Source organism: Silurus meridionalis, chromosome 25 (genome assembly GCF_014805685.1).
Source record: "Silurus meridionalis isolate SWU-2019-XX chromosome 25, ASM1480568v1, whole genome shotgun sequence".
NCBI lineage: Eukaryota > Metazoa > Chordata > Actinopteri > Siluriformes > Siluridae > Silurus > Silurus meridionalis.
Window position 1 is genome coordinate 7,874,699 of NC_060908.1, and position 14,312 is coordinate 7,889,010.

At 39.8% G+C, this 14,312-nt stretch overlaps 1 long non-coding RNA gene across 1 annotated transcript; it reads right to left on the bottom strand.

Annotated features, from left to right (window-relative positions):
• Positions 1 to 333: 333 nt before the first annotated feature.
• On the bottom strand, positions 334 to 5,875 carry LOC124379068. The gene is made up of 3 exons (XR_006924365.1): positions 5,763 to 5,875; positions 5,297 to 5,339; positions 334 to 783 (listed from the first exon to the last, which is right to left on the bottom strand). It is a non-coding gene; the product is annotated as an uncharacterized LOC124379068 (long non-coding RNA).
• Between the last annotated feature and the right edge of the window lie 8,437 nt (positions 5,876 to 14,312).

The following is a 14,312-nucleotide window of genomic DNA, read 5'->3' on the forward strand; positions in this document are numbered from 1 at the left end:
TACAGCCATTAAGAAAGCCCATAAGGTGAGAAATGTGCAAAAGAATAAGGTGTTTTTTAAGTGGTATTTTATCCAACCTTCCAACCCTGGAGCAGTACAGTAGAAAATCTATCCAGTTACTCAAACTTTCCACTTTTCGAATTTTCTTTTTTTTCCGAAAATTAACACTAAATTAAAATTCAAAGACTTGTTAGTAAGTTTTAATGGGCAAAAGTATCTACTGCATTTTTTTTCCTAGTACAGGTAATGAATCTGAAATTCTATTGAGTAGTAATGACACTATAGATACAGCAGACAGAGATTAGGTTGACCTACATTTTGAAAGTATGTCTGTCTGTCCAATAGCCATTTATTCTACAGCTCTCATGGTATAGTTACATTTGCTTCTACACTATATAAGGAAGCTTTGTGTTGATACCAAAAGGAGAACGTCATGTACACCTTTCAGCATAATCATCTTTAAAGTACTTTTCAAATTCATTGCAACAAACAAGGTAGTTTTATAAAATAAATAAATAAAAAAAAGTATGTTATTATATGTTAAATGTACAAGTTATTTTTTATTGGACTAAATAAAAGTTTATATTATGCAAACCCACCATCCATCACTGTACTGAGCATATACGCTTCTTTGAACAATACATATTTATTTACTTCCTGGATTCCAAGAAGTTCGAAGCGGAAACAAAGAGCTTGGACGGGAGCTTGGAAGGAAGCAAGCAACAGTCCACATTTACACATTATATCCCACAATGCCTCCTTTTCCGATGATCTCAGAGCCTCCTGTGGAAACAAATGTGAGAGTTAAAAACCTTTTGACTGGCAAATTATTATTTATTTCCACAGTAACATGCACACGACTTTCTCAGAGTCTTTATTCCAAGTGAAACATTAGTCAAGCAGAATACAGTTCAACCATAGACTACTAATGAAATAATAAAAAAAAAAATTCTAAATACAATCTGATCCTGTTGAATTTATTCAAAACAGATGACCATTATAGCTCACTACATTGTGATGCTCGGATGTATTAGATAATTTTGTCGCTCTTACTATAGGCAAATTACGATTGAATAATAAACAGGATGGGGTAAAAATATTCATAATGCACTTTGCCAACAACTGGATAAGGGCTTCTCTCACTCTTATTACTCTTATTATAGGGGTTGTCATATTTTCATGTACAACAATCACAAACTGATACATTATATTTACATATGGAACAAAAATGATGCAACCTGTACTCTGATTGGCCATCTTTTTACCGTACCTAATTTTACCTATTTACCATGGGTAAATACTTATGGTAATTATAATTTATATTACCGGTATTATATTATATTATATTGCTATAATTATTATTATAGTATATTCATATAAATATTTTTTATTAATATAATATATTAATATCAATATTAATATTTTATAATTCAATACATCAACATTGTGTGTTGCAACAGAACGATGGAACTACCGTAAATTCTGGCTGAGGATATTAACTAGGGCTTATTTTTGTGGAAACATAGTAGGTAATAGTCTATTGTAAAAAAAAAAAATAATAATTATAAAATATTACAATAAAAAAAACCCAGGTATTTTCTGGTTTAGGGAATATAATGCGTGGTTTTGTGTACATCTGATTTTCACTGGACTACACTTGTACTAATTACAATGGTACATCCTTGAGTACACATTTGTACAAATACTCCTACACACTGAAAAATTTGATGAGAGAGAAAAGAAAAGAAAAAATCTGACAAAAAGTGTTAAAAAGGCCGGAAAGCACAGACAATGTTTGATGCAGTGCTTCTTGTTTTGGAAATAATAACTTCAGTGACTGCTAGTTCGATACATAAATCTTCTAGGCAAAGTCTGAAAACTTGCTAGCTAAAACAATTTTATTTACATGTTTGAACAGTTTCTTCTCAAAATGATCAAGAATACATTTTAAATTGGTTTGACAAAGTTGCTTCTTAACTTGAGTAATCTGGACTGCTTGACCTCCATATGGGTGTCCTGAACATAATCTCAGGAAATGTTTTTTATGTCAAAAATCATTGAGTCAAACAGGGATATTATTTTTTTTTGTTTTTTGCTTAACACACAATTAAACAGGCCTATGTCTGCAATTCAGTATGTATGTTATTCAGAGTGCAAAACAATGCCTCAAAACCCTAATTTGCATAAAAAAAATTCTGTTTAGTGTAGCACCAGGGTTCCGGAGGAACGTTGTCTCGTTTTTACTGTGTACTGTACCACTGTGTATAGTAGAAATGACAATAAAAGCCTCTTGACTTGACTCTTGACTTGAAAACACTAGGTTCTGTATTCAGGCTTGAACCAGAAACAAGTACAACCTAAAACAACGGTGTTACTTTAAAAAAATTAATGCCATTAAATACAAAAGCTATCACTATGTCAGCTCAGAAAGAAGTGCACTTTGCAAAATCATACTAAGTCCTACAGTACAGCTGTGCAATGCTGGGAAGCAGTGCTGCTGCTGGTCCAAACAAAGTCCTTTAACAAAAGAAGATTAAGAGATGACTACAGAGGTGCCTGATCTAAATCCTCAAAGTGCGTACAAAATAATTATAACTGTTAGAAATATTATTTACTTTTTGCATCAAATAAAACAATACATATTTAAACTGATTTAAACAACAGAATAAATTGTGGATTAAATTTTTTATTTTAAATCCACAATTTATTCTGTTGTTTAAATCAGTTTAAATATGTATTGTTTTATTTTGTTTAAAGCTTTGATGTGTTAATGTAGATATTCAATTACAATGTGAACACAAGGGATATATTCAAAGGCATCCTTTATTTTATTTCTTTTTTTAAGTATGGATAATTTATATTTCTTTCTTTCTTTCTTTCTTTCTTTCTTTCTTTCTTTCTTTCTTTCTTTCTTTCTTTTATTACATAATTGATAATATTGATAGTATTGCCGAAGGAGGAGAAGGAGAGGAGGAAGACGTCTACAGAGACAGCAGGGAAAGGAGCAATGTAGGAGAGTAGAGGTTCGGGTTGGTACTTTAAATGTTGGCACTATGACTGGTAAAGGGAGAGAAATAGCTGATATGATGGAGAGGAGAAAAGTAGAAATGTTGTGTGTTCAGGAGACTAAGTGGAAAGGGAGTAAGGCCAGGAACATTGGAGGTGGGTTTGAACTGTTCTATCATGGTGTGGATGAAAAGAGAAATGTTGTAGGTGACCATCTGTGAGCAGCAGTATGGTTTCGTGCCGAGGAAGAGCACCACAGATGCATTATTTGCTTTGAGAATGTTGATGGAGAAGTATAGAGAAGGACAGAAGGAATTGCATTGTGTGTTTGTGGATTTAGAGAAAGTGTACGACAGGGTGCCAAGAGAGGAGTTGTGGTATTGTATGAGGAAGTCAGGTGTGTCAGAGAAGTATGTGAGGGTGGTGCAGGACATGTATGAGGTGACAGCAGTAAAGTGTGCAGTAGGAACGACAGACTGGTTCAAGGTGAAGTTTGGACTGCATCAAGGATCGGCCTTGAGCCCTTTCCTGTTTGCAGTGGTGATGGACAGGTTGACGGAAGAGGTCAGACAGGAGTCTCCCTGGACTATGATGTTTGCGGATGATATTGTGATTTGTGGTGAGAGTAGTGAGCAGGTTGAGAAGAGCCTGGAGAGGTGGAGGTACGGGCTGGAGAGAAGGGGAATGAAAGTCAGTAGGAGTAAGACAGAGTACATGTGCATAAATGAGAGGGAGGGCAGTGGAATGGTGCGGTTGCAGGGAGAAGAGGTGGAGTGGGTGGAGAAGAGTGACAGGAGTGATTTGTGATAGTAGGGTATCTGCAAGAATGAAAGGTAAAGTTTATAGGTCTGTGGTGAGACCTGCAATGTTGTATGGATTAGAGACAGTGGCACTGAGTAAAAGGCAGGAGGCGGAGCTGGAGGTAGCAGAGCTGAAGATGTTGAGGTTTTCGTTAGGAGTGACGAGGATGGACAAGATTAGAAATGAGTTTATCAGAGGGACAGTGCATGTTGAATGTTTTCATGACAAGGTGAGGGAGGCGAGATTGAGATGGTTTGGACATGTGCAGAGGAGGGACATGAGTTATATTGGTAGGAGAATGCTGAGGATGGACCCAACAGGAAGGAGGAAAAGAGGAAGACCAAGGAGGAGGTTCATGAATGTGATGAGGAAAGACATGCAGGTAGTTGGTGTGAAAGAGGCAGATGTAGAGGACAGGGTGGTATGGAGACGGATGATCCGCTGTGGCGACCCCTAATGGGAGCAGCCGAAAGAAAAAGAAGAAGTATTGTAGTTATTTAAAAAAAAATACAAGAATACCAGGGGTATGCAAGAAAGACAATATAGCTACATATATTTTACATTAAAAAAATATCAAAAATAATTTTTGATAACCAAATAGAACTTCTTTTTAGACCAGGAGATCCAAAGGTCCAAAAACCCTTAAAGACCAAAGCCGTATGTGCACATTCTTAGAAGAGATGAAAAACAGATTCATACTCAGTAACACACAAGGAACATAGAACATTATTTTACAAAAATGACTCAAAAAACATGGCAGATGTGCACTAAAGATTTTTTAAACTGGATTTTATCCCAGGATCTTGATGAGAAAGCAGTCCATCCCAAAGTGCTATGCACTCACACATTTACATTTAGTCACACTTTAGCATAGTCAACCCACTGATTTATTTTAGTTGGTGGTATGAAAGAATGCATTAGTTGGATCTGTTTTGTGTATTTTGACAGATAGTTTTAAGAGTTATAATGTGGTTTCCATTAACAATTGTTGCATTGTACATGCATTATTTAAATAGCAGCAGCAAAAGAACAGGTAATAAGCACTGCTCTAACAAAAAGAGCCATAATTTATTTATTAACAGTCTTCTTAAATTCCAATCCAGTGATGTTATATGTTTCCCATCATTGTTGTTCTGTAGATCCAAATACGTTTCACAATTCCTCAGGAAGGAACTTGCATTACTCATGAGGATCTGACAGCTGTGTGGGAGATGAGCTCTCATTGTTATGTACCTGCAAAATTTAAGTTGATTCCTGTATAATATTTGAGTATGGCTTTTTTTTTCCTCTTAAAAAAATTATTAATCTTATTTCCTGAGAGGCCTGTGTTACTTTTTTTTTTAGCTGTCATCTGCATTCCAGTCTTTTTCATCCACTCATAACCTGTCTATCACTAGCAAGGAGAGAGTGTTGCCTCCATTCTTCATGAGTAAAATCACATCTTCTAGACACTCCTTCTCTACATTCTGTCTATTCACTAGTACATCACCTTGCAGGAGGCCAGCACTTTCTCCTGGACCTCCAGGGGACACCTGCATGGAATAAAATAAATCAGAAGCAAGAACTAAAACACAATAGGGAGTACTGTTCTAAAAAAAAATAATAAAGGGTGCTGTGATACATTAGAACTACAATGTTGTTTCTTTTCATTGAATACAGAACAATCGTGTGTTTTATCCAATTCCTAATAAATAGAGAGCAAAACTTACTTATTATGGGCATTTTTTTTTTTTTAGAATTCTTGCCTTATGTTTTAGATCATTGAGGAGGGTATAAATAAAGTATAAAAAAAATTTATAATTAATATAATAATTATAATAATAATCTATTTTCTATCAATCATCTGTTCCTGTGATTATCCTACAATCTATGTCCTAAAATCTGCTGATTAAATCTTCTTCCTATGTCTGGCCAAAGAAAAGCACCTAATAAAGGGACAGAAGAGTGCTCTATACCCGGTTGATAAATGTGCCAGGTTTCTGTTGGACCTAACCCAAATGGAAGTCAAATCCCATGGGGCTTCTCTGTAGCACACAGTCTTGGTTTGGGCTTGACATCCTGCTCTTCCTGGGCGTCAACTGAGCTGAGAAAAGTTAAAGAAGACAGAAATTGATCAAATCTAGAGTGTACCCAAATTTGAGAGCACATTCACGGAATTTTGTATAATTATTTAATAAATTGAATGAGCTATGAGCTAAGACAAATTTAAAGAGATAACAAATTATGTGTTTATAGTTGAATAACTAATACCTTGTATGAAACATGCATGGGTTGATATCACTATTTTTGTTTTAAAAAGTAATTACAGTCGAACCCACTTATCTCGACCTCGGTTAACTCGCCAACCCTATTAAGTCGATGTTTTTGAAGTGGAACCGCCAAATTCTCACTTTGTCTTAACATTTTGTAATCGGTTATGTCGATTTTGTTATGTCGCCGAACCCTAATATCTCGAGCACAAGGGGGGGCAAATTTGCCACTTAACGTCGGTTATGTCAGGAATCCCCCTGTCACGTCCCCTTCGGCGGCGGCATTCCCCGAAGCAATCAAATCAAATCAAATTTTATTAATCACATACACATACATACAGGGTACGACATGCAGTGAAATGCTTTTATACGACGGAGGGGAAGAGGGGAATAGGGAGGGGAGAAAGAAAAAAAAAGCAGATAAATAAAGTATAAAAACTATATAGAATAAAATATAAGGTATAAAGGATATATAAAGATATGTATGTAAACAAAGAGAAAAATGTATATACAAAGAAAATCCTTATGGCAGTAGACAGTGAAACAGTAAACAATGTGTACCAATGTGTAAACAATAGACAATTTTAGTGATGGGTTGTCCATAAAGTGTCCGTGTGCAGTATGGTGTGGTGTAAGGGTCCGTAAGTGTCTGTGTGCGGTATGGTGTGGTGTAAGGGTCCGTAAGTGTCCGTGTGCAGTATAGAGTGTCCATAAAGTGTCCGTGTGCAGAATGGTGTGGTATAAAATAAATAAATATAAAGTGCACTTTGCTGTGCAAGTCCAGAGTTTAAAGTGTCGTGGTGCGAAAGGTGAGATCTGTACAGAGAAGAAATGTGATGATGGAGAGAGTGGACCAGCTTTTAGATCCTGGGTGTTTCCTGGTTTAAACACCCAATGGCCTGCGGGAAGAAGCTCCTCCTCATTCTCTCCGTGTTCGCTTTCAGGGAGCGGAAGCGTTTCCCTGAATGCAACAAAGAGAAGAGTCCATTGTTGTGATGGCTGAGGTCCTTCACAATCTTCCTGGCTCTGGTCCTGCACCGCGTGCTGTAGATGTCCTGCAGGTCAGGGAGCTCGGTGTGGATGGTACGTTCAGCTAAACGCACCACCCTCTGGAGGGCTCGTCTGTCCTGCATGGTGCTGTTCCCAAACCAGGAAGTGATGCTACCCGTCAGAACGCTCTCAATGGTGCAGGTGTAGAAAGTCTTAAGCACCTGAGAGGGTAGTTTAAAGTCCCTTAAGTGTCTCAGATGGTACAGACGCTGACAGGCCTTCTTCACCAGGGTGTTAGTGTGACAGGACCAAGACAGATCCTGTGTGATGTGAACACCCAAGTACCGGAAACTGTCCACTCTTTCCACTGGAGTCCCGCAGATGTTTAGCGGTTGGTATGACCGCTCCCGCTTTGTGCTGAAATCCACGATCAACTCCTTAGTTTTGCTGACGTTCAGGAGAAGGTTGTTCTCCTGGCACCATCTCCCCAGGTTTTTAACCTTCTGTTGGGAGGCCGTCTCGTCGTTGTTGTTGATCAGGCCCACCACAACAGTGTCGTCAGCAAACCTGATGATGGTGGTGGAGTTGGATGTGGCCACACAGTCATATGTGTACAGCGAGTACAGCAGGGGGCTCAGAACACAACCCTGGGGGGCTCCAGTCTTGAGGGTGAGGGTGCATGAGGTGTGTTTTTTTCCACCCGTAAGGCTTGTGTTCTGTCTGTCAGGAAGTTAAAGATCCATTGACACAGCGGCTGGCTTAGAGGTGAGTGTGGAGGGAATTATGTTGTTAAACGCTGAACTGTAGTCCACGAACAACATCTTTGCATAATTCCCGTTTCTTTGGTCCAGGTGGCTCATCGTGGTGTGGAGGAGATGAGCAATGGCGTCCTCAGTAGAGCGGTTCTGACGGTACGCAAACTGTAATGGGTCCAGTGTGTCTGGTAGTGATGCAGTGATGAAGTCTCTGACCAGTCTCTCGAAGCACTTCATCACTACTGAGGTCAAACCTACAGGGCGGTAGTCATTGAGGCAGGCGGGCTGGGGTTTCTTCGGGACAGGAACAATGGTGGACTGTTTAAAACATGAGGGGACAACAGACTGTTTCAGAGAGAGGTTAAATATCTCGGTGAACACCAGTGCTAGCTGGTCAGCGCAGGCTTTCAGAACCCGACCTGTGATGCCATCTGGTCCTGCTGCCTTCCTGGTATTCACTCTCTTGAATGCCCTCCTCACATCATGCTCTGAGATGGTGAAAGTGTTTACCTCTCTGGCTCTCTCGGCGTGCATGCTGGTTGTGCCGCTAGCGCCGCTAGCGTGGTTAGCTGCAGCCTCGAAACAAGCGTAAAAGGTGTTTAGCTCGTCTGCCAGAGAAGTGTCCGCATTCACCATTCTAGAGGATGGTGTTTTATAGTCCGTTATTGTCCTTAGTCCCTGCCACAGGCTCCTAGAGCCACCATGTTGAAACTGTGACTCTAGTTTCCTCCCGTAGCGCCGCTTTGCATCCTTCACCGCTCTGCGAACACTGTAAGACGCAGCCTTGTACTCTTCTATGTCCCCGGTGGCGAGCCCCGTGTTGTAGGCAGCGGAGCGGGATCTCAGAGCGTCGCGGATGGTTTTATCCACCCACGGCTTCTGGTTGGGAAATGTTCTGATGGTGGTTTTCTGCACCGTATCATCCGCTAGTTTCCAGATGAATCCCACAACCGCTTCCGTAAACATGTTGACGCCATCAGAGCTGCGCCGGAACATGTCCCAGTCTGCGTCATCCAAAGCGTCCTGCAGAGCGGCCACCGATTGGTCAGTCCAGCACGCGACCTCCCTCTGAACCGGAGCTTCCTGTTTCAGCCTTTGTTTGTAAACAGGCATGAGGAAGATGGCGGCATGGTCCGATTTCCCAAACGGTGGACGTGGTTGTGCCTTGTAGCTGTTCTTGAATGTTGTATAGCAGTGGTCCAGTGTTCTTTCGCCCCTGGTGGGGCAGGTGATGTGCTGATGAAAGTTCGGGAGTGCGCGCTTGAAGTGCACTGTTGAAATCTCCGACCACAATGAGCGCAGCGTCCCGATGCTGTGTTTGGTGTTGCGTTAGTGACTCATGTAAGTCCCATACTGCAGTGTCCGTGTCCGCTTGAGGTGGAATATAAACGGCACTGACTATGACCGAACTGAATTCCCGAGGTAGATAAAAGGGCCGACATTTGATGGTCAGTAGTTCCAGGTTTGGTGTGCAGGAGCGTGAAAGAGGAACAATGCTCGCGCTGTCGCACCAGTGGTTGTTCACCATCAGACACACTCCACCTCCTCTTGACTTCCCCGACTCCAGTGTTCTGTCCATGCGGTAAACCGAGAAAAACTCGGCCGGCTGGATGGCATGGTCCGGTACCGCTGGGTTCAGCCATGTCTCGGTGAAGCTTCTTGCTCCCAGTAAAGCCCTGTTACTTCTCCTGGAGCTCGTCGCAGTCATGCTGATCACACACACCTGACCCTCATTCACTCACTCATTCCATCTCCTATTTAAGCCCCTCACCGACACACACTCGCGGTCCGTTATTGTTTGTGCATGATCGTATGTGTTGGTTCATGTCGGTCTGTGTAATCGCGTATACGTATCCCGCTACTTACCCTTCTTCTCGGATTCCGCATTCTCTCAACGGCCCTCTGGATTACCTCGATCCTGCTGTTTTCCATGTTCACGCTGTCTGCACCACGTTTATCCGTTGCTGCCTAGTGCTGCGCTTTCCATAGCGCAGATCTGTGGATTCTCTACACGAACTGTCTATGCTTTCACAGAACTTCGTGGACCACGCTCCTGGAGCGCACCACTGGATATTACTGCTTCGCTACAATTATTGGTGGATTATCTCCTGAGTATTCTCAATAAACTTTGTTTGCAATTACTTCGGCTTCCGCCTTCTTATCCACATTACAGGTTATCTCGATCCGCATGACCAATCAAACAAATCGCGGCAACGCTGTTGTGTAAAAAAAAAAAAAAAAACACGTGCATGCACATTCTCATTTAATAACGCACATCATGTACATAAAGAAATTTCATGCACGTCAATATATTGCCACCGTATTGGTTTTCGTTTATCTCGATTATCGGTTATCTCAACGCTTTTTGGCGTCCCCTAGGCCGGCGACATAACCGGGTTCCACTGTAGTACTTTTTATTTACTGAACATGCACGGTATAAACTTGAATTTAATTTTAATAATTAATTACAAATTTATTTTAATATTAATTATATGGCATTATGTTCTATTGGTATTAGTCTTTAAGTTACATCTTTAAATCAGAATTATTTTCAATTAGTTGTGGAAATCTTGTGAATAGAGTTTCTTTTATCTTGTACTTTACAACAGCTATAAACAATAATTTCTTAACAATCCAAATGTTTTACCGACAGCTGTATTACTGTATGAAAGATTTTAAAAATTATGTAATAAATCATATAATAATATTGTTATTATACAGTATCACACGAAAGTAAGTTCACCCCTCACATTTCAGCAACCATTTTAGTATAACTTCACAAGGGACAATACAATAGAAATGAAACTATATATTTTAGAGTAGTCAGTGTGTAGCTTGTATAGCAGTGATTATTTACTGTCCTCTGAAAATAACTCAATATACATCCATTATTGTGAAAATAGCGGGCAACAAATGAGGCAGCTAAATGAACATGAACAAAATTGTTCCCAAAGTGTCAATATTTAGTGTGAGCACCGTTGTTATCCAGCACTGCCTTAATCCTGGGCATAGAATTTACCAGAGCTGCACAGGTTCTTCCTGGGATCCTCTTCCATTTATCCAGCTGTTGGATGTTAGACCCATTTTCTTGGTATTCCTGGACACCAATTGAGCCAAACAAGTTTATCTTAGTCTCATCAGACCACAGGACATGGTTCCAGTAATTGAACAAGTCATCTTCAGCAAACTGTTTGCTTGCTTTCTTGTGAGCCAGCTTTAGTGGAGAGCAACAATGCAGTGGAGAGCAACAATTCTAATTCTCAAATCCTTGAGAGAGTCTTTGCCATGATGTGCCATGTTGAACATAGTGGTCAGTATGGGGGAATTGTACTCAAAGCACAACATTTTAACTGCTCTATTAAAAGATTTGTATGATCAAACAAATTTGTATGATCCTGACAAGCAGACAAAAACATGAACATGATGAAAGGGACATGTGGTTTTGCATGGTTACACGACGTATACTTAGGGTGTACTCACTTTTGTTGTCAGCTATTTTGACAATAATGGCTGTATGTTGAGTTATTTTCAGAGGACAGTAAATCTGTACTGCTATATAAACTGCACATTGACTACTCTGAAATATATATCCAAATTTAATTTCTATAGTATAGTCCCTTGGGAAGAAATACTAAAATGGTTGCTCAAATGTGAGGGTGTGCTATTTTTTTTGAGATACTGTGTATGTTGTATACTTGAGTATATAAATATATTTGATCTTTCAAACGCACCCACCTTAGTGTAGAAATCTTGGCCCTCTAGGATCATAGTAGTAAAGCTGACTTGCTGCCCACTCTCCCTGACTTTGCTGACAACTTCCTCATGAGGCAGATGATCAACAGATTTCCCATCCTTAATGTCTGCGAATTCTGTAAGACTGCCTGCATCCACCTCCTGCATCATATGAACTAGATGCATACAAGCAGCATACAGAATGAAATATTATGACCAACCATAACTGGACACTAATGATGCGCACTATCTCTGTGATTAACCTGCCAATTTCAAAGTCACATCTTACTGACCACTTCAAATTGACTTGTTAATTAAACCAATTATTCAGAAATTCCTGTTAAATACTGCGATGCATATTGTGCCCAGTAAAATTGCTTTTATGATATGTTTGCCATAATGCCAGCACTCTTGCACTACAGAGCTATGGCAAATGAAGCATGCAGTAACAATGATCACAATAACAATTGCACATGCATGCTAGAGTGATTATCTGGTACCTTTGCATCCTGTTGACATTTTTTCATGCCTTAGCAGGAAGCCATATCCATCTGGACCCTGTATCAGGTGTGCTCTTTTGGGTTTGTATGGCATAATGTGGGCATCAGCCATGGCTGGTAGAATGGCCATCTTTCCTGTGGATGTAGCTCTTTTCACTCGTGCTGTCTATCACCAACACATTTATGTGATTGTTGCATTTTTTCACCCAATTATAGACTGTAGTTCTAATGTTTGGACAATGAAATTGTTGATAGCTTTGTCCAAAGGTCAAAGATTTAAGTACAAAGATATCTGAAATACTAAATAATAAGTCCTCCAAGAAGAATTGCTTAAACAGCATTTGCATTTGTCAGGCACCCTTAACCAAAACAGCTTACAATTATCTTACTTATACACCTGATCCGGTGAGGGTTTGCTCAAGGACCCAGGAGCAGCAACTTAGTTGTAAGTGTAATTAAGTTGTAAATAAATAATTATTCAAATGAGTATTTGTACAATAATGCATCGTACTTTTAAGTTAATCTCAATGTCAATTGCTCTAACACCCCAATTTTAAGCTCTCACAAGTAAAAAATTGCAGTTATTTTATCAAATAAGCTCAAAGATATGCCACCCATCTTGTTCATAGCAGAATGCGTGAGTTCACAAGCCATGGCACCGCTGATCCAAACCAGGCGGTCTCCTTTTCTCAGTCCTGCTTTCTCAGCAGGGCCTCCTGCTATGGGATTTATATAGAACTTCCCTTTCTCACCTAAAGAGGGCACACATTGCACACCCCACATATTACACCAACAGTTCTCTATATGTACAGCTGAGGACAGAAGTTTACACACTTTGGCTCATGATATTTAATCTTGAGTTTTCGCAAATCCACACATTTCGTTCTAACATTTTTTTGTTTAAGTCATATGGTATTTTAGAACAATTGATTAGAGATAGAATCATTAACCCAGCCATTAGGGTTGCCAGTGCACTCTTAGTGCCGGCATAGGCGTAAATCCCGGGGGGGACAGAGGGGACATGTCCCCCCCACCCGAGGGTTGTCCCCACCCCATCCGAGGATTGTCCCCCCCCAACAAAAAAAATATTTAAAAAATATCGCACTCTGTATTGTGAAAAATATATGTATGTATGTATACCTAAATAATTGTGGAAGTAGGAAAACCCCCCGCAAAAACTGCATTTAGAAACAGTTGAGCTACAACACAAGCTACATAAAGTGCATCGAGTGCAACCTAGTGCAAACAGTGCAGACAGACGACACAAGACAAGACACAAAACCCAATATAGCGCCGACCAGTAAACCTACTGTATACTTGATCATACAGTATTGTACGAGAAGACTGTAAAACCTATACAAACTAAAAACTATACCCCAGAAGTGAGTATAAACAGAACAATGTAGTGCAAAAATGCAGCAGCAGTCAAAGGTGCAAAAAAAACAGCATGTAAACAGTATAATACAGTGATAAATGATAAATGTGCAAAAAACAGCATGTAAACAGTATAATACAGTAATAAATGATACATGTGCAAAAAACAGCAGTTAAGAGTGTGGTACAGTTGAGAATAATAAATAAATGAATGGTGGTGGAATGGATTGAGATGAGTGATGAGTGTGTGTTAAGTGTTAAGTCCTGTTCTGTTCTTTTGCTTTACCAGCAATGCCACTGTGGCGTTTCGTTGTCCTGTAATATATCTACAAGTTAAGAAAATATTGAGTAATCCGGGGATGAATATGCCAATTGAATTAATAGTTCAGCAGTACATTACTCGAGAGTATTATGATGCACTGCAGGTATTTATGGATGGTTCTAAAGATCCAGAATCTGAGAGGACTGCAGCAGCGGTGTATATCCCTGCTTTTGAGACTAAGATTGCAAAAAGACTTTCAGATCAGGTGTCTGTTTTTGCCTCCGAACTTTTAGCAATCATTCTAGCCCTACAATGGATAGAGGAAGTCCAACCAGAAAGAACGGTGATTTGTAGTGACTCAATGGCAGCCCTCTCTAGTCTAAAAAGTGGAAAATCCGATTCAAGGCAAGACTTAGTATTAGAAATTTTACAAAGTCTGTTTAGAATTAGGCAGCTGAGGGTGGAGGTTAATTTTCTTTGGGTACCTGCTCATGTTGGTGTGGATGGAAATGAAACGGTGGACATGCTAGCAAAGAAAGCACTGAATCATTCACGGATAGACATTAAGGTAGCGTTGAGTAGAGCTGAATTCAAGGCAGTGATTTCATCTGAAGTATGTAAAAGATGGCAGGAAATATAGAAT